Here is an 18688-nt window from a genome sequence, read left to right as displayed (position 1 = left end):
AATGTTCCCTGCATTTGGAGATGATGTCGGACCAATTTCCAACTGAACGGTCAAAGGTGGCTTTCGTGGTTAGTCTCCTGTCTGGGAAGGCCCTGTCATGGGCCACACCGCTCTTGGACCGCAATGATCCTGTCACTGCCTCCGTACAGTCCTTTTTCGTTGAGATTCGAAGTGTCTTCGAGGAACCAGCCCGAGCTTCTTCTGCGGAGACTGCCCTGCTGAACCTGGTCCAGGGTAATTCTTCAGTAGGCGAGTACGCCATCCAATTTCGTACTCTCGCCTCCGAATTATCTTGGAATAATGAGGCCCTCTGCGCGACCTTCAAAAAAGGCCTATCCAGTAGCATCAAAGATGTGCTACGAGAAATCCCTGCCAACCTGCATGAACTTATTCATTTGGCCACCCGCATTGACATGTGCTTTTCCGAAAGATGCCAGGAGCTCCGTCAGGATATGGACTTTGTTCGCACTAGACGGTTTCTCTCCCCGGCTCCTCTCTTCTCTGGTCCGCTGCAATCTGTTCTTGTGCCTTCCGCCGTGGAGGCTATGCAAGTAGACCGGTCTCGCCTGACACCACAAGAGAGGACATGCCGCCGCAATGAGAACCTATGCCTGTACTGTGCCAGTACCGAACACTTCCTGAAGGATTGTCCTATCCGTCCTCCACGTCAGGAAAGACGCACTCCGATCCCGCGCAAAGGTGAGACAGCTCTAGATGTGAACTCTGCTTCTCCACGTCTTACTGTGCCTGTGCAGATTTCTTCTTCTAACTCCTCCTTCTCAGCTGTGGCCTTCTTGGATTCTGGATCTGCAGGAAATTTTATTTTGGCCTCTTTCGTTAACAGGTTCAACATCCCAGTGACCAGTCTCGCCAGACCTCTCTACATCGCCTCAGTTAATGGTGAAAGATTGGACTGTTCTGTGCGTTACCGCACAGAACCCCTATTAATGTGCATTGGACCCCATCACAAAAAAATTGAATTTCTGGTCCTCGCTAACTGCACTTCTGAAATTCTTCTCGGATTGCCTTGGCTCCAACGCCATTCCCCTACCCTTGACTGGACCACCGGAGAAATCAAGAACTGGGGTGCTTCTTGCCACAAAAAATGCCTCACGTCTGCCCCCAGTCCTGCCAGTCAAACCCCTATGGCTCCTCCTATACCAGGTCTCGCCAAGGCCTACTTGGACTATGCCGATGTTTTTTGCAAAAAACAAGCAGAGACCTCACAGGCCTTATGACTGCCCTATTGATCTCCTTCCTGGTACTACTCCACCCCGGGGCAGGATCTATCCTCTGTCTGCTCCTGAAACACAAGCCATGTCGGATTACATCCAAGAAAACTTAAAAAGGGGATTCATCCGCAAGTCTTCCTCCCCTGCCGGAGCGGGGTTCTTCTTTGTCTCCAAAAAAGACGGTTTCTTACGGCCATGCATCGATTACCGCGGCCTTAATAAGATCACTATAAAAAAACGCTATCCCCTGCCTCTTATCTCGGAACTATTTGATCGCCTACGTGGCGCTAAAATCTTCACCAAATTGGATTTAAGAGGTGCATATAATCTCATCTGCATCAGGGAAGGGGATGAGTGGAAGACCGCATTTAATACCAGAGACGGACACTTTGAATATCTGGTTATGCCCTTTGGGCTCTGCAACACCCCTGCTGTCTTCCAGGACTTTGTAAATGAAATTTGTTGTGATCTGTTATATACCTGTGTGGTGGTTTACTTGGAAGACATTTTGATTTTCTCTTCTAACCTCGAAGAACACCGCCGTCATGTCCGCCTGGTGCTCCAGAGACTCCGTGACAATTAATTATATGCCAAGATGGAGAAATGTCTCTTTGAATGCCAATCTCTTCCCTTCCTATGATATTTAGTCTCCGGCCAGGGACTTCAAATGGACCCAGACAAACTGTCAGCCGTGTTAGATTGGCCACACCCCTCCGGACTCCGAGCTATCCAATGCTTTTTGGGGTTTGCCAATTACTATCGACAATTTAATTTACATTTTTCCACCATTGTGGCCCCAATTGTGGCCCTAACCAAGAAAAACACCAACCCTAAGTCCTGGCCTCCCCAAGCGAACGAGGCATTTAACCGTTTCAAAACTGCCTTTTCTTCTGCTCCCGTACTCTCCAGACCTGATCCATCTAAACCCTTCTCTCTGGAAGTAGACGCCTCCTCAGTGGGAGCCGGAGCTGTACTCCTACAAAAAAACTCTTCTAGACATAACGTTACTTGTGGTTTCTTTTCTAGGACCTTCTCTCCGGCGGAGAAAAATTACTCCATTGGTGATCGAGAACTGCTGGCCATAAAACTAGCCCTCGAGGAATGGAGGCACCTGCTGGAGGGCTCCAAATACCCAATTATTATATACACTGATCACAAGAATCTCTCTTATCTTCAGTCTGCCCAACGGCTGAACCCACGCCAGGCTAGATGGTCGTTGTTTTTTGCCCGTTTTAACTTTGAAATTCATTTTCGCCCTGTTGACAAGAACATCAGGGCTGACGCCCTCTCTCGTTCTTCTGATGCCTCTGAAATGGAAGCCTGCCGGTCTCCTTCATCCTTTGCCTGTTCCTGAGCTACCATGGTCTCACATTGCCATGGACTTTATAACGGACCTGCCTTTATCCCATGGCAACACAGTCATTTGGGTGGTCGTTGATCGTTTCTTCAAGATGGCACATTTTATTCCACTTCCAGGTCTTCCTTCTGCGCCACAGTTGGCGAAACAATTTTTTGTGCACATTTTTCGCCTTCACGGGCTTCCCACGCATATATCGTCTCGGATAGAGGCGTTCAATTTGTCTCGATTTGGCTCTCTGTAATCAACTCAAAATCAAATTAAATTTCTCGTCTTCCTATCATCCTCAATCCAATGGGCAAGTAGAGAGAGTTAACCAGGTTCTTGGTGATTATTTGCGACATTTTGTTTCCTTCCGCCAGGATGATTGGGCCAATCTTCTACCCTGGGCTGAATTCTCGTACAATTTCAAAATCTCTGAATCCTCTGCTAAATCCCCGTTCTTCGTGGTGTACGGCCGTCACCCTCTTCCCCCCCCCTCCCCACTCCCACGCCTTCTGGTTTGCCCGCTGTTGATGAGGTTACCCGGGACTTCTCCACCATCTGGAAAGAGACTCAAAAATCCCTCTTACAGGCCTCATCCGGATGAAGAAGAATGCCGAAAAAAAAAGAAGAACTCCTCCTGTCTTTGTTCCTGGAGACAAAGTGTGGCTCTCCGCCAAGTATATCCGCTTCCGTGTCCCCAGTTATAAACTGGGACCACGTTATCTTGGACCCTTTAAAATCAAGTGCCAAATCAATCCTGTCTCCTACAAACTCCTTCTTCCCCCTTCTCTCCGTATCCCTAACGCTTTTCATGTTTCTCTCCTTAAACCGCTTATCCTTAATCGCTTCTCTCCCAAGGTTGTCACTCCTACTCCTGTCTCCGGGTCCTCAGATGTCTTCTCGGTTAAAGAAATTCTCGCATCTAAGAAAAATTTCTTGTAGATTGGGAGAATTGCGGTCCTGAGGAGAGGTCATGGGAACCCGAGGATAACATTCTCGACAAAGACCTCATTCACAAATTTTCAGGTTCCAAAAAGAGGGGGAGACCCAAGGGGGGGGGGTACTGTTACGCCGAGCGCTCCGGGTCCCCGCTCCTCCCCGGAGCGCTCGCAGAGTTTTCCTGTTCGCAGTGCCCCGGTCAGACCCGCTGACCGGGAGCGCTGCGATAATGTCTCTAGCCGGGATGCGATTCGCGATGCGGGACGCGCCCGCTCGCGATTCGCATCCATGCCCGCTTACCAGACTCGTTCCCCGTCTGTTCTGTCCCGGCGCGCGCGGCCCCGCTCCCTAGGGCGCGCGCGCGCCGGCTCTCTGCGATTTAAAGGGCCGGTGCGTCACTGATTGGCGTCTGATTCTAATTAGTGTGTTCACCTGTGCACTTCCCTATATAACCTCACTTCCTCTTCCCTTCCTTGCCGGATCTTGTTGCCATTGTGCCAGTGAAAGCGTTCTTTGTATGTCCCAAGCCAGTGTTCCAGACCTCTTGCCGTTGCCCCTGACTAGATCCTTGCTGCCTGCCCTGACCTTCTGCTACGTCCGACCTTGCTCTTGCCTAATCCCTTGTACCGCACCTATCTCAGCAGTCAGAGAGGTTGAGCCGTTGCCGGTGGATACGACCTGGTTGCTACCGCCGCTGCAAGACCATCCTGCTTTGCGGCGGGCTCTGGTGAACACCAGTAGCAACTTAGAACCGGTCGCTGGCACGGTCCACGCCAATCCCTCTCTGACACGGAGGATCCACCTCCAGCTTACCGAATCCTGACACATACATATATCATACATACACATATACATACACCGGGCCACTGCCCCCTTATATCATACATTACATACATACATCATACATAGACACATCATACATACACCTGCCGCTGCCCCTCCCACATCATACATTACACACACACATCACACATACACACATCATATATACACATCACACATACACTCATACCATACATACACCCGCCGCTGCCCCCCATCATATATTACATACACACATACACAGACATCACACACACATCATATATACACAGACATCATACACATACGCACATCACACATACACTCACACCATACATATACACAAATCATACATACACCCGCCGCTGATACACCCCCCCCCTAATTATACATTACATACATATACAAACACCCTTCCCGCCACCTGCATGCTTGGCCTCCTCACTTGAGCTTCACACCCCCGCTCTACATTACACAAGAAGCAGGGGGAGAGCGAGGACGAACACAGCTCGGTACACAGCTCCTCCCCTCCCCCGTACACAGCTCTGTCTCCACAGGACCTTATCTACCATGGAGAGGCTGCAAGTTTGCACGGGGAAAACACAGGGCAGGGGGGGGGGCAGAGAGGACGTCCGTGCACAGCTCCTCACCTCCATAATGACTGCAATGTGTGAAGGAGGACAGACTGCACTGCACGGGGCTGGGGAGGATTTCTGTGTGTGAAGGAGAACAGACTGCACTGCACGGACTGGGGAGGATTTCTGTGTGTGAAGGAGGACAGACTGCACTGCACGGGCTGGTTCGGAAATTTCACCTCACACCGGCACCTCAGGGGCTAAGAGCAGACTTGGGGGGGGGGGAGGGGGGGGTGTTCTCTGAGCAGCGGCCCCCAGCTACTGAAATCAGCTGGGGGCCATCGCCCCTCCATACACCCTGCACGCTGGTGTGAGGTGCAGACTTGTATCGGCTTCTGTGCCTCACAACGGCTTTAAAGAAAAATAAGGGAGAGTCGGTCTGTCCCTGCTAGCCCGATACAGGGCTAAATCTATGACAAATTCACCGCCCAAAACTACTTGTCCAGGGTGTCAGGCGATAGGATTTCCACATCCCTGCTGAGGATTGTGTCTGAGGAACCTACTGACTGTTGACTTGGGGTGTTAGCTGTCACTTGTAATGAAGTGGATGACCGTGTTAACCAATCAACAACGGCAGATGGGTAGCTGGTCAAGACATGACCGCTGATAACGGGAGTTCAGGCCTCTCGCTGCGACTCCTGCTGCCCCTAGTCTGCTGCGACCTCTGCCTGAAGGATATAGGCCACTGCCACTCCTCTGTGCACGTCCTGGCACTTCTCTGCCTAACATACTTAGTGTGTATATGAGGGGAGTACGATACGCATCACTACTCTTAAAACAGTATTTGTCTAGAACAGCAGCAGGTGATTATTTTTGGCTGTCCTTTCACAGTATGTAGGCCCTTGACAGATTAACAGGAACAAAATAGTACACTAATTAGATGTAGGTATGTTGTATGCACTGATAAGGGCAGAAAAATGCTCTACAGTACACTTAAAAAAGTATCTGAGTAAAACACCAGCCGATGAGTACTTTTGGCTAGTGTTGCTCGCGAATATTCGCAATTCGAATATTATTCGCGAATATCGCATATTCGCGAATTCGCGAATTTCGCGAATATAGCGCTATATATTCGTAATTACGAATATTCGTTTTTTTTTTTTGTTTTTTTTCCTTCACAGTACACATCACAGTGATCACCCCTCTCTGCTTCCAGCTTATGTGGTGTAAAGAAGGCTCTAATACTACTGTGTGAGACTGGCGTGCAAAAATTCGCATATACGAAAATTTGCATATGCGAATTTTTGCATATGCGAATTTTTGCTTATGCTAATTTTGTATATGCTAATTTTCACATCTGTAAATTTTCGCATACGCGAAATTTCGCATATGCGAAAATAAAACGAGGATATAACGAATATGCGAATATTCGCGAATATATGACGAATATTCGTCCATATATTCGCGAATATTCGCGAATTCGAATATGGCCTATGTCGCTCAACACTACTTTTGGCTGGACTTTCACAGTACGTAGGCCCTTGACAGATTAACAGGTACAAAATAGTACACTACTTAGATGTATGTATGCGGTATGCACTGATGAGGGTAGAAAATTGTGCTACAATACGCACTAAAAACTCAGTATTTTTGTAAAATACCAGCCGGTGAGTACTATTGCGTGGACTTTCACAGTATGTAGGCCCTTGACAGATTAACAGGTACAATATGGTACACTGCTTAGATATAGGTATGTGGTATGCACGTATGAGGGCAAAAAAATGCGCTACAGTACACTTAGAAAACTTATTTTCATGAAACAACAGCCAGTGATTAGTTTTCCCTGGCCTTTCACTGTATGTAGGCTTGTTACAGATTAACAGGTACAAAAAAGTGCACTACTTAGATGTAGGCAAGTGGAATGCACGTATGAGGGCACAAAAATGCGTTACAGTACTTTTGGAAAACTTATTTTTGTAAAACACCAGCCGGTGATTACTTTTGCCTGGACTTTCCCAGTATATAGACTGGTTACAGATTTACAGATACAAAATAGTAGACTGCTTTGATGTAGGCATGTGGTATGCACATATGAGGGCAGAAAAATGCACTGTAGTCCGCTGAAAAAACGTATTTTTGTACAGCAGCAGGACACAACAGCGCAGCACCACTAAAAAAATAAATAAAAATTGCACTCTGTCACAGAGAATAAAGAATGGTGTGATCTGCAGACTAGTATAAGCAGCAGATGATTTCTTGTGGAAAAAAAATACACAGAATTGCGCTGAAAAATCATTCCTTCCTCCTGTGATACAGTTCATGAAGTTAAGGCAGCTTGTTGATATGTATGTGGCAACGAAAAGCTATCTGCCCCTTTCTGATAAAATGCTGAATAAAGTGACTGGGAGGTTAATGGCTAGCGTAATAATCCTTCTAAGTGAGAACAAGCAAAGCACTGTACTGCTCTCTGTCTACAACGCTGATGTGACTAGCAGTTGGAAGTGGAACGCTGCGGTATGATCAATTCAGCCTGTCTGTGTAGTCAAATGAAAGTCAAATGAAAAACTGGTTTATGGCACTGTAACCATGGCAACCCAAGTATCATATCAACGCATAGATCCTTTAACACAAAAAATGAAATCCTCTCAAAATGTCGAGAACTGACCAGCAAACCCACCTCAGGAGTAACCATGGACACCGTACATTAGACAGGGGGATATTATCTACTCCAGCAATGGGTATAAGTTTCTCTAGAGAGTAGAGAGGAATATCAAGCGACCTTATAAACTCCAAATTCACAAAGTTACCTGAAGCTCCTGAATCCTTGCTGAACCAGACACAGATTTTTTTAGTGAAATTCACTTGAATAGGCAAAAGCAGTTTAGAATAGTTGTTAGGAGATACCTGTGCGCCTGAATAGTCTCTCCTGAAACCACTCAGGTGCTGGTGTTTTCCCGGTTGCTGAACAGGACTGTATCACATGACCTGGATCCATGCAGTAGAAGCATAAGCTCTGATTAGTCTGCAGATTATTCTTTTTCTGTGAAAATGTTTTACCTAACTGCATGGGTTCCTCCGATATGACAGAGGAGGAAGCAAAGTCAGAAACAGAAAAGCAAAACATAGGGGTATCAGAGTGTTCACAGCTCCTTGCTCTTAGTCTTCTGTCCAGATGAACAGACAGCATCATGGCCTGTTCTAATTAGTCAGTTGGAGGTTAACTAATTAACAAGTCCTTGAGTCTGTCCGTCAAGCCCAGTCTGAACTGACACCTAAGTGCTGGATCGTTGCATCCAGAAGCCGCCCACCATTTGTGAAACTCTGCACAATAAACTTCTGCAGTATTACATCTTTGTTTAAACATGGTCAGCTGACTCTCGGCAAAAGCCGTATGGTCGGGTTTGTCATACAGCAGACTGAGTGAGGCAAATAACGCATCCACTGAACCGAGTTCAGGAGCGGACGGGGTGAGAGAGAATACCCACTCCTGGACATCTAACTGCAACAAAGACATAACTACACAAACCCGCTGAGACTCTGTACTAGCAGATAGGGGTCTCAAATGAAAATATAATTTACAAGTCTCCTGGAATAAAACAAAGGATTTGCAGTCACCAGAAAACTGTCAGGCAACTTGATTTTAGGCTCAGTAGTTACAGAGGTAGAAATCTCAGGAAGCTGACCATGGGCCGTCTTCTGAGCCTGAACATGTTCAGCAAGTATTTGAACAAGATGAGTGAGTCCCTGCATTTGTTCCACCAATGCTGTCATGGCATCCATATCAGCAGCGAACAAATGCAGGAGAAAAAGGTTTGGGTCTGTGAAAAAGTCTTGTATCGGCAGGAAGGAGTGAAGCCCTCACTCACCCACAGCCACTGTCCCTACCTATTGCCTATCCGCCCTAAGTGACGAATAGACAACCACGATGACAAACCCTCCCTGCTAAGTGCCGGGGCAGTGTTGTAAAAATAATAAAATATCAAAACTGTAGGAGTCGGAGAACAGCTGGAGACACAGAAACTAACACTAAGATACACAAAGACACACACATGGTCAAATCAATGTCAGTCTAGCCAAGGTCGGTACCAGTGATACAGATGACCATTATAATTTTGATAACTGATCAATATATATATATATATATATATATATATATATATATATATATTAAAAATAGAGATATATATGCTGAAATGTCTCATAAGGAAAATAATGTTTTTCTGCAGCATATTAATGCTGCAGAAAAACATTATTTTCCTTATGAGACATTTCAGCTTGCTAACTTGCTGACCAAGAAGATGATGACCTTGGAACAAGGCCAAAAGAAGTAAGATAAGAAGAGGCTGAAAGTTGGAAGACAAAATATTTGAAGAGATATAGACTGTGTAGAAGGGCAGATATATCCAGAATTTTCAGGTAGAAGTGAGAGAGGGCAGCATAAGTGAACTATGGCCAAGAGAGAAATGAATGCTTAAATATCCTAATATTTACAGACACAATACTCAAATAACCAATCAAAATATAACATGATGATTTTGACATGATAACTAACCTCCCCTTTTTGTCAAATGCAAAAAAGAAAGTACTTCCGTGTAATAAACAGAAGTCCTTGGGACAGCTCCTTAGCCAGTATGCTGAGAAGGAGATATATACTAATATTTTGTCTGGTGGTTATTCCTTGTGTCAACACTCAGCAGTATACAGCGGCAGTCATGCACATTTTAAGGCCTAACCAGCAGCCATCCTAAACACCAGGAGATAAGGGGAGTACTGGAACGCAGAGCAAGTGAAGAGTCAAGGGAAAAGCCAAAGAGCAATAAACAAGAAGGTATCCAGTAAGCAGGAGGTGACAGCTGAGGTATAACCTTTAACGGACATTGATCACGGCTCCTAGCTCATATAGGAAGCTGATCAGGGATACACCTTACTGATAGGTAGCAGAGATGAAAACCACACCCAGACAACACATGTGAGCTCCCAGCAACTCCAGCCCAACTAGAGTCTTTTAACTCTTCGTGTATGGCCAGAGCTCACACACAATTTCCTTATCATCTTGCTGATTCTTTTCTAGTACAAGCTTTTGCTGTTCCATAGCATGTTTCAAATGAGCTTTTTTCCAAGCTTCTAAAAACACCTAGTCAACTTGGAATTGGGAAGGTGGCTTATATGATCTCAAACCTCTAGGAGCTCTATCATGCTCTATATATGCCATTAAAGACTTGATAGTCCAAAAGACCCTGGTTTCTTTCTCACCTAGGGTACAAATACAGAACTCAAGTGATTTGGTACTGAGCGTTTGAAGTTCATCGACTTTATCGCATGATAGAAAATATGCCCCTGCGTCTTCCCTCCCCGTATGAATAGTAACTTCCATTGTATTGTATTCAGACTTAGTATCCATGAAAGGTTTAAGCTCAAAAGATAGGCATTCTCAGGTTCACATAGAAAGGACAGAAACATTTCATGTAAATCCAACGAGAGCTTGAACGGGCACTACTTATATTGCACAGAGCAACCAGAACTAACAATGGACCTGGATAAAGGCAGTCCAAACCAGGGTGCCAGGAAGAACACACGTACATGTTTTATGGCACCCTGGTTTGGACTGCCTTTACCTGCGTCCATTGTTAGTTCTGGTTGTTACATAGTTAGTATGGTTGAAAAAAGACATCCATCCATCAAGTTCAACCAAGTGATTGAAGGGAAGAGGTATGGTTGGATGAAGGGGAAGGGATGAAATTTTATATTTCTGCATAAGCATTAATGTTATTTTGTTGTAGGAATGTATCTAACCCTGTTTTGAAGTTTTCAACTGTTCCTGCTGTGGCCAGTTCCTGAGGTAGACTGTTCCATTAATTCACATTTCTTATGGTAAAGAAGGCATGTCGCCCCTTGAGACTAAACTTTTTGTTCTCAAGATGGAGGGAGTGCCCCTTGTCCTTCGAGGGGGTTTAACCTGGAACAGTTTTTCCCCATATTTTTTGTATGGACCATTTATATACTTATATATGTTGATCATATTCCCCATAACCCCTTAGGGACTTAGCCCAATTTCCCCTTAACCCATTAAGGACCAAGCCCATTTTCACCTTAAGGACAGGAGCATTTTTTGTACATCAGACCACTGTCACTTTAAGCATTAATAACTCTGGGATGCTTTTACTTATGAATTTGAGTCCAAGAAAGTTTTGATTCCAAGAAAGTTCTAATCCTAGAAACATAGTGGTAAATTTTCGTCAATACTTGCATCATTTCTTGGTGAAAAATGTGAAAATTTCATGAAAAATTAGAAAATTTAGAATTTTTCTAAATTTGAAGCTCTCTGCTTCTAAGGAAAATAGACATTCCAAATAAATTATACATTGATTCACATATACAATATGTCTACTATATATTTGCATCATAAAGGTGACATGTTTTTACTTTTGGAAGACATCAGATGGCTTCAAAGTTCCACAGCAATTTTCAAATTTTTCGCAAAATTTTCAAAATTGGAATTATTCAGGGACCAGTTCAGTTTTAAGTGGATTTGAAGGGCCTTCATATTAGAAATACCCCATAAAAACTGCACCCCTCAAAGTATTCAAAATGACATTCAGAAAGTGTGTTAACCCTTTAGGTGTTTCACAGAAATAGCAGCAAAGTGAAGGAGAAAATTCAAAATCTTCATTTTTTACACTTGCATGTTCTTGTAGACCCAGTTTTTGAATTTTTACAAGGGGTAAAATGAGAGAAATTCCCCCAAAATGTGTAACCCAATTTCTCTCGAGTAAGGAAATACCTCCTATGTGGATGTAAAGTGTTCTGCGGGCGCAGTAGAGGGCACAGAAGGGAAGGAGCAACAATGGAATTTTGGAGAGTGAAATTTGCTGAAATGGTTTTTGGGGTGCATGTCACATTTAGGGGAAAAAAAAGAAACCCACATGGCATATTATTTTAGAAAAAACACCCCACAAGGAACGTAACAAGGGGTACAGTGAGCCTTAACACCCCACAGGTGTTTGACGACTTTTCATTAAAGTCAGATGTGTAAATGAAAATTGTATTTTTTTTTCACTAAAATGCTGGTTTTTCCCCCAAATTATACATTTTATTAAAAGGAGTAATAGGAGAAAATGCCCCCCAAAATTTGTAACCCTGTCTCTTCTGAGTATGGAAATACCCCATATGTGGACATCAAGTGCACTGCAGGCTTACTACAATGCTCAGAAGAGAAGGAGTCACATTTGGCTTTTGGAAAGCACATTTTACTGAAATGGTTTTTTGGGGGGGGCAAGTCACATTTAGGAAGCCCATATGGTGCCAGAATAGCAAAAAAAAAAAAAACACATGGCATATGATTTTGGGAACTACACACCTCAAGGAACGTAACAAGGGGTACAGTGTTTGACGAATTTTCGTTAAAATCGAATGTGAAATTAATTATTTTTCTTTTCTCTAAAATACCCCATATGTGGATGTAAAGTGCTGTGCGGGCGAACTACAATGCTCAGAAGAGAAGGAGTGCCATTGAGCTTTTGGAGAGAGAATTTGTTTGGAATGGAATTCGGGGGCAATGTGAATTTACAAAGCCCCCATGGTGCCAGAACAGTGGACCCCCCCCCCCTTCCACATATGACCCCATTTTGGAAACTATACCCCTCACAGAATTTAATAAGGGGTGCAGTAAGCATTTTACACCCCCACTGGCGTTTTACAGATCTTTGTAACAGTGGGCTGTGCAAATTAAAAATAAAATTTTTCATTTTCACTGACCACTGTTCCAAAAAATCTGTCAGACACCTGTGGCGCGTAAATGCTCACTGCACCCCTTATTACATTATTTGAGGGGTGTAGTTTCCAAAATGAGGTCACATGTGGGGGGTCCACTGTTTGGGCACCATGCGGGCTTTGTAAACACACATGGCCTTCAATTCCAAACACATTCACTCTCCAAAAGCCCAATGGAGCTCTCTCTCTTCTGAGTATTGTAGTTCCCCCGGGGAGCACTTTACATCCACATATGGGGTATTGCCATACTCAGGCTGCTTTCACACTATAAATTTTATCTGTTTTAAAGATCCGTTAGAAGTTTCGTTATAAAACTTGAAAATCTATGGGATTTTTACATTATCCGTATTAACCCATTGTAGCCGTTATTAATAACAGACGTTATTTTGTGACGGGTGAATGAACGGGTGAAATAGTGCATTATTAATAACGGGCTATAACGGGTTAGTACGGATAATGTAAAAATCGCATAGACTATAATGGGATTTTCTAACGGCCGTTTACCGGCCGATTTTCAGTTTTTTTAACGGAACTTCTAACGGATCTTTAAAACGGATACATTTTATAGTTTGAAAGCAGCCTCAGAAAAAAAGGGGTTGCAAATTTATTTTTTCCATTGTGAAAATGAAAAATGTAGGGTAACACCAGCATTTTAGTAATATAAATTTATTTTTTTCATTTTCACATCCAAACCTCCAGCTATTGCAGAGCTACAACTCCCAACATGAACTGACAGATGGTACATGCTGGGAGTTGTACTTTTGCAACAGCTGGAGGCACACCGGTTGGAAAACCTTAAAGGGGTACTCCGGTGGAAAAAAACTATTTTTTTTTCTTTTTTAAATCAACTGGTGCCAGAAAGTTAAAGGGTAGCTCCCACCATCCTATTTTTTTTCCATCCCTGCCTATTGCCAATCTATGCCTAACCCCCTCCCTGCTTTAAATTTTTATTTTTACTATATTAAAAATGCCTTTTGTCTGCCTGGCAGTGTGCTCACTACCAGGCAGACTTCCCCAGCAGGCACCACGTCACTGATGCCTGCTGGGGGGGGACTTCCGCCCTTAGTTCATCTACACAGGGTGCCTCCAGCTGTTTCATCACTACAACTCCCAGCTTGCCCTGACATCTACTGGCTGTCAGGGCATGCTGGGAGTTGTAGTATTGAAACAGCTGGAGGCACCCTGTGTAGGTAAACTATTAGTTAGTTACATGCGGCGCGCTAGCCCGTCCCCTCCATCTCCCCCCCCCCCCCCGCGCCATACCCTGTTCCCTCCATCACAAACCCCCCCCCCTGCATACCCCGTTCCCTCCATCACAAACCCACCTCCCGCATACCCCGTTCCCTCATTACACTTACTGCTGAGTCCGGCAGCGGGCGTGCAGGGACGGCGGCGGCGACGAGGCGGCGATGTGCGGGAGGAGTGGCCTCCCAGCCAGTGGCCAGGGAACCAATGCGCTCGCTCCCTGCCTGTCTGATTGACAGGCAGGGAGCGAGCGCAGGCTGAATGAAAAAGGACCGATGCCGGGCCGCATCAGTCCTTTTTCAGGCGTGACGTCACGCCAGGCTGCAGCTGGCCACTAGGAGGGAGACCCCAAGTGGCCGGTTTTCAAATGTAAATTAAACAATTTCAATATAAAAAAATAATAATAAAAGTATATTAGAGATATGTTGTAGTACATAAGTACTACAACATATCAAAAAATTAAGTTGGTGACAGTGCCCATTTAAACATATTTGTAAATTACTTCTATTAAAAAATCTTAATCCTTCCTGTGTTTATTAGCTGCTGAATACTACAGAGGAAATTCTTTTCTTTTTGGAATGCTCTCTGATGACATCACGAACACATTGCTCTCTGCTAACGTTATAATAATAATAATAAGTCTTTATTTATTGTTGTCCTTATTGGGATTTGAACCCAAGGCCCCAGCACTGCAAGGCAGCAGTGCTAACCACTAAGCCACCATGCTGCCCTTAGCATGCATCTGCTATGTACGGTTGCTAAAATGGACAGAGATGTCAGCAAAGAGCACTGTGCTCGTGATGTCATCAGTGTTCCAAAAAGAAAGGAATTTCCTCTGTAGCATTCAGCAGCTAATTAGTACTGGAAGGATTAAGATGTTTTAATAGAAGTAATTTACAAATATGTCTAACTTTCTGGCACCAGTTGATTTAAAAAAGAAAAAAAAATGTTTTTCCACCAGAGTACCCCTTTAACTCCTTGGGGACAGAGGGCGTATGCATACGCCCTCGCGTCCCGTCACTTAAGGACATACGCCCTCCGTATTTCCGATCACTGCCGCTCACCGGGCGGTGATCGGACCGTGATGCCTGCTGATATCTATTAGCAGGCATCCCATGGCAATGCCTAGGGGGGTCCTGAGACCCCCCCATGTCGGCGATCGCAGCAAATCGCAGGTCAATTCAAACCTGCGATTTGCTGCAATCCGGGCAAATCGGGTCACTGGTGACCAGATCTCCCGGAAAATAAGCGTGATCAAAGCTGTCAGAGACAGCTCCGACCAGCCTAAAGGATAGAAGCGAGGTGGCAGTGTTGCCACCCCCTCCTATCCCCTGCATTGGTCGGTCAGGCTGACCACCAATGGCAGGAGCGGGGCGGGGGCTTAGAGTTAACTTCCCCCCCGCTCTGCCCACCGATCGAAGTCAGTACAGAGCGGGGGGGAACATGGGCGGCGAGGGGGGGGACACCTGCGGCGGCATCTCGGGCAGCGGCGTCATCATCTGAGCGGCGGCCGGAAAGCGCGTCGGAGAAGGCTGCAGTGAAGATCGCGATAAGTGATCTTCACTGTGGCCTTCTAAAAGCTGCAAAACTACAACTCCCAGCATGCCCACACAGCCAAAGGCTGTCTGGGCATGCAGGGAGTTGTAGTTTTGCAACATCTGGAGGGTCACAGTTTGGAGACCACTGTGTAGTGGTCTCTAAACTGTGGTCCTCCAGATGTTGCAAAACTACAACTTTCAGCATGCACTGACTGTCTGGGCATGCTGGGAGTTGTAGTTTTGCAACATCTGAAGTGGCACAGTTTGGAGACCACTATATGGTGGTCTCCAAACTGTAGACCTCCAGATGTTGCAAAACTACAACTCCCAGCATGGCCAGACAGTCAGGTATGCTGGGCATGTAGTTCTGCAATATCTGGCCCTTCAGATGTTGCAGAACTACAACTCCCAGCATGCCTGGACAGTCTGGGCATGCTTGGAGTTGTAGTTTTGCAACATCTGGAGGGCTACAGTTTGGAGGCCACTACTTAGCGGTCTCCAAACTGTTCTTCCCCAGTTGTTGCATAACTACAACTCCTAGCATGCCCAGACTGTCCAGGCATGCTGGGAATTGTAGTTCTGCAACATCTGAAGGGCCAGATATTGCAGAACTACACGCCTAGCATCCCTGACTGTCTGGTCGTGCTGGGAATTGTAGTTTTGCAACAGCTGTAGGCATACTGGTTGGGAAACACTGAGCTAGAGTCTGTTTCCTAACTCAGTGATTCCAACCCGTGTGCCTCCAGCTGCAAAACTGCAACTCCCAGAGTGATCTGACGGACCGTACATGCTGGGAGTTGTAGTCTTGCAACAGCTGGAGGCACATGGGTTGGAATCACTGAGCTAGAGTCTGTTTTCTAACTCAGTGGTTCCCCATCAGTGTGCCTACAGCTGTTGTAAAACTACAACTCCCAGCATGTACGGTCCGTCAGTGCATTCTGGGAGTTGTCATTTTGCCACAGCTGAAGGTTTGTGGCACCCCCCCCCCCATGTTAATGTACAGGGTACATTCACACGGGCGGGTTTACAGTGGGTTTCCTTCAAGGAATGTACCCTAAAAACGCTACAGTACACTACACTAACAAATAATAAAGAGTTAAAGACTACACATACACCCCCTTACACGTCGACCGCCCCCCCCCCAATAAAAATGAAAAACGTCTCATACGGCAGTGTTTCCTAAACGGCGCCTCCAGCTGTTGCAAAACCACAACTCCCAGTGTTGCCGGACAGCCATAGACTGTCCTGGCAGGCTGGGAGTCTTGCAACAGCTGGAGGCAGCCTGTTTGGGAAACACTGCTGTAGGGTTTTGGAGGAGACAAGCCCCATCCTTGTAACCGGGTCCACCCCTACTGCAAATTCCTTATTCAGGCCTCAAATGCACATGGCGCTCTCTCACTTCAGAGCCCTGTCGTATTTCAAGGCAACAGTTTAGGGCCACATATGGGGTATCTCCGTACTCGGGAAAAATTGTGTTACAAATTTTGGGGGGATTTTTCTCTCATTACCCTTTGTAGAAATGGTAAATTTTGGAAAAAAACTGCACTTTAGTGAAAAATTTCTCTTTTCATTTACACATCCGAATTTAACGAAAAGTCGTCAAACACCTGTGAGGTGTTAAGGCTCACCGGACCCCTTGTTACGTGCCTTGAAGGGTGTAGTTTCTAAAATAGTATGCCATGGCGTTTTTTTTTTTTTTTTTGCTGTTCTGACACCATAGGAGCTTCCTAAATGTGACATGCCCCCAAAAACCATTTCAGCAAGATTCACTCTCCAAAATCCCATTATCGCTCCTTCCCTTCTGAGCCCTCTACTGCCCCCGCCGAACACTTGACATACACATATGAGGTATTTCCTCACTCGAGAGAAATTGAGTTACAAATTTTGGGGGGCTTTTTCTCCTATTACCCCTTGTAAAGTTTCAAACACTGGGTCTACAAGAACATGCGAGTGTAAAAAATGAAGATTTTGAATTTTCTCCTTCACTTTGCTGCTATTCCTGTGAAACACCTAAAGGGTTAACAAACTTTTTAAATGTCATTTTGAATACTTTGAGAGGTGCAGTTTTTATAATGGGGTCATTTATGGGGTATTTCTAATATGAAGGCCCTTCAAATCCACTTCAAAACTGAACTGGTCCCTGGAAAATTGAGATTTTGGAAATTTTGCCCTCTGATGTCTTCCAAAAGTAAAAACATGTCAACTTTATGATGCAAACATAAAGTAGACATATTGTATTTGTGAATCAATATATAATTTATTTGGAATGTCTGTTTTCCTTACAAGCAGAGAGCTTCAAAGTTTTCTATTTTTTCATCAAATTTTGGAATTTTTCACCAAGAAATGATGCAAGTATCGAAATTTTTTTACCACTAACATAAAGTAGAATATGTCACGAAAAAACTATCTCGGAATCAGAATTAAAATTAAAAGCATCCCAGAGTTATTAATGCTTAAAGTGACAGTGGTCAGAATTGCAAAAAATGCTCCCGTCCTAAGGGTTATAATGGGCTCTGTCCCCAAGGAGTTAAGTTAGGTTCAGTTACCTAACTCAGTATTTTTAACCAGTGTGCCTCCAGCTGTTGCAAAACTACAACTCCAAGCATGTACTGATCACCAAAGGCATGCTGGAAGATATAATTATGCAACAGCTGGAGGCACGCAACAGAATGCTGAGACATCCGTTTGCTGTTCATGCATGCTGGAAGTTGTAGTTTTGCAAGATTTGGTAGGGTACAGTTTTGAGACCACCACACAGTGATCTCCAAACTGTGGCCCTCCAGATGTTGAAAAACTACAAATCTCAGCATGCCCAGACAGCAAACTGCTGTGTGGGCATGCTGTGAGTTGTAGTTTTGCAAGATCTAGAAGGACACAGTTTAGAAACCACTGTACAGTAATCTCCAAACTATACCCCTCCAAATCTTGCAAAACTACAAATCCCAGCATGCCCAGACAGAAAACAGCCGTCTGGTCATGCTGAGAGTTGTAGTTTTGCAATATCTGGAGGGCTCCAGTTTAGAGACCACTGTATAGTGGTCTCCAAACTGTGGCCCTCCAGATGTTGCTAGCAACATCGCTGCACCAAAGAGCCACACCTCATTGCCACCGCCGCACCAGGGAGAGGTTTTTAAGTAGCAGGATACTGCATAAGGGTTTCCTCGTCTGGTAGGGAGCACATGGTAGGTGTTAACACTGGTGTGGTGCTCTCTGGCGGCCATTGTTTCTGTGATGCTTTGTCTGTGG

Source organism: Hyla sarda, chromosome 1, assembly GCF_029499605.1.
Source record: "Hyla sarda isolate aHylSar1 chromosome 1, aHylSar1.hap1, whole genome shotgun sequence".
Lineage (NCBI taxonomy): Eukaryota > Metazoa > Chordata > Amphibia > Anura > Hylidae > Hyla > Hyla sarda.
The sequence above is the reverse complement of the archived record's forward strand: the minus strand, read 5'-3'. Positions refer to the sequence as shown.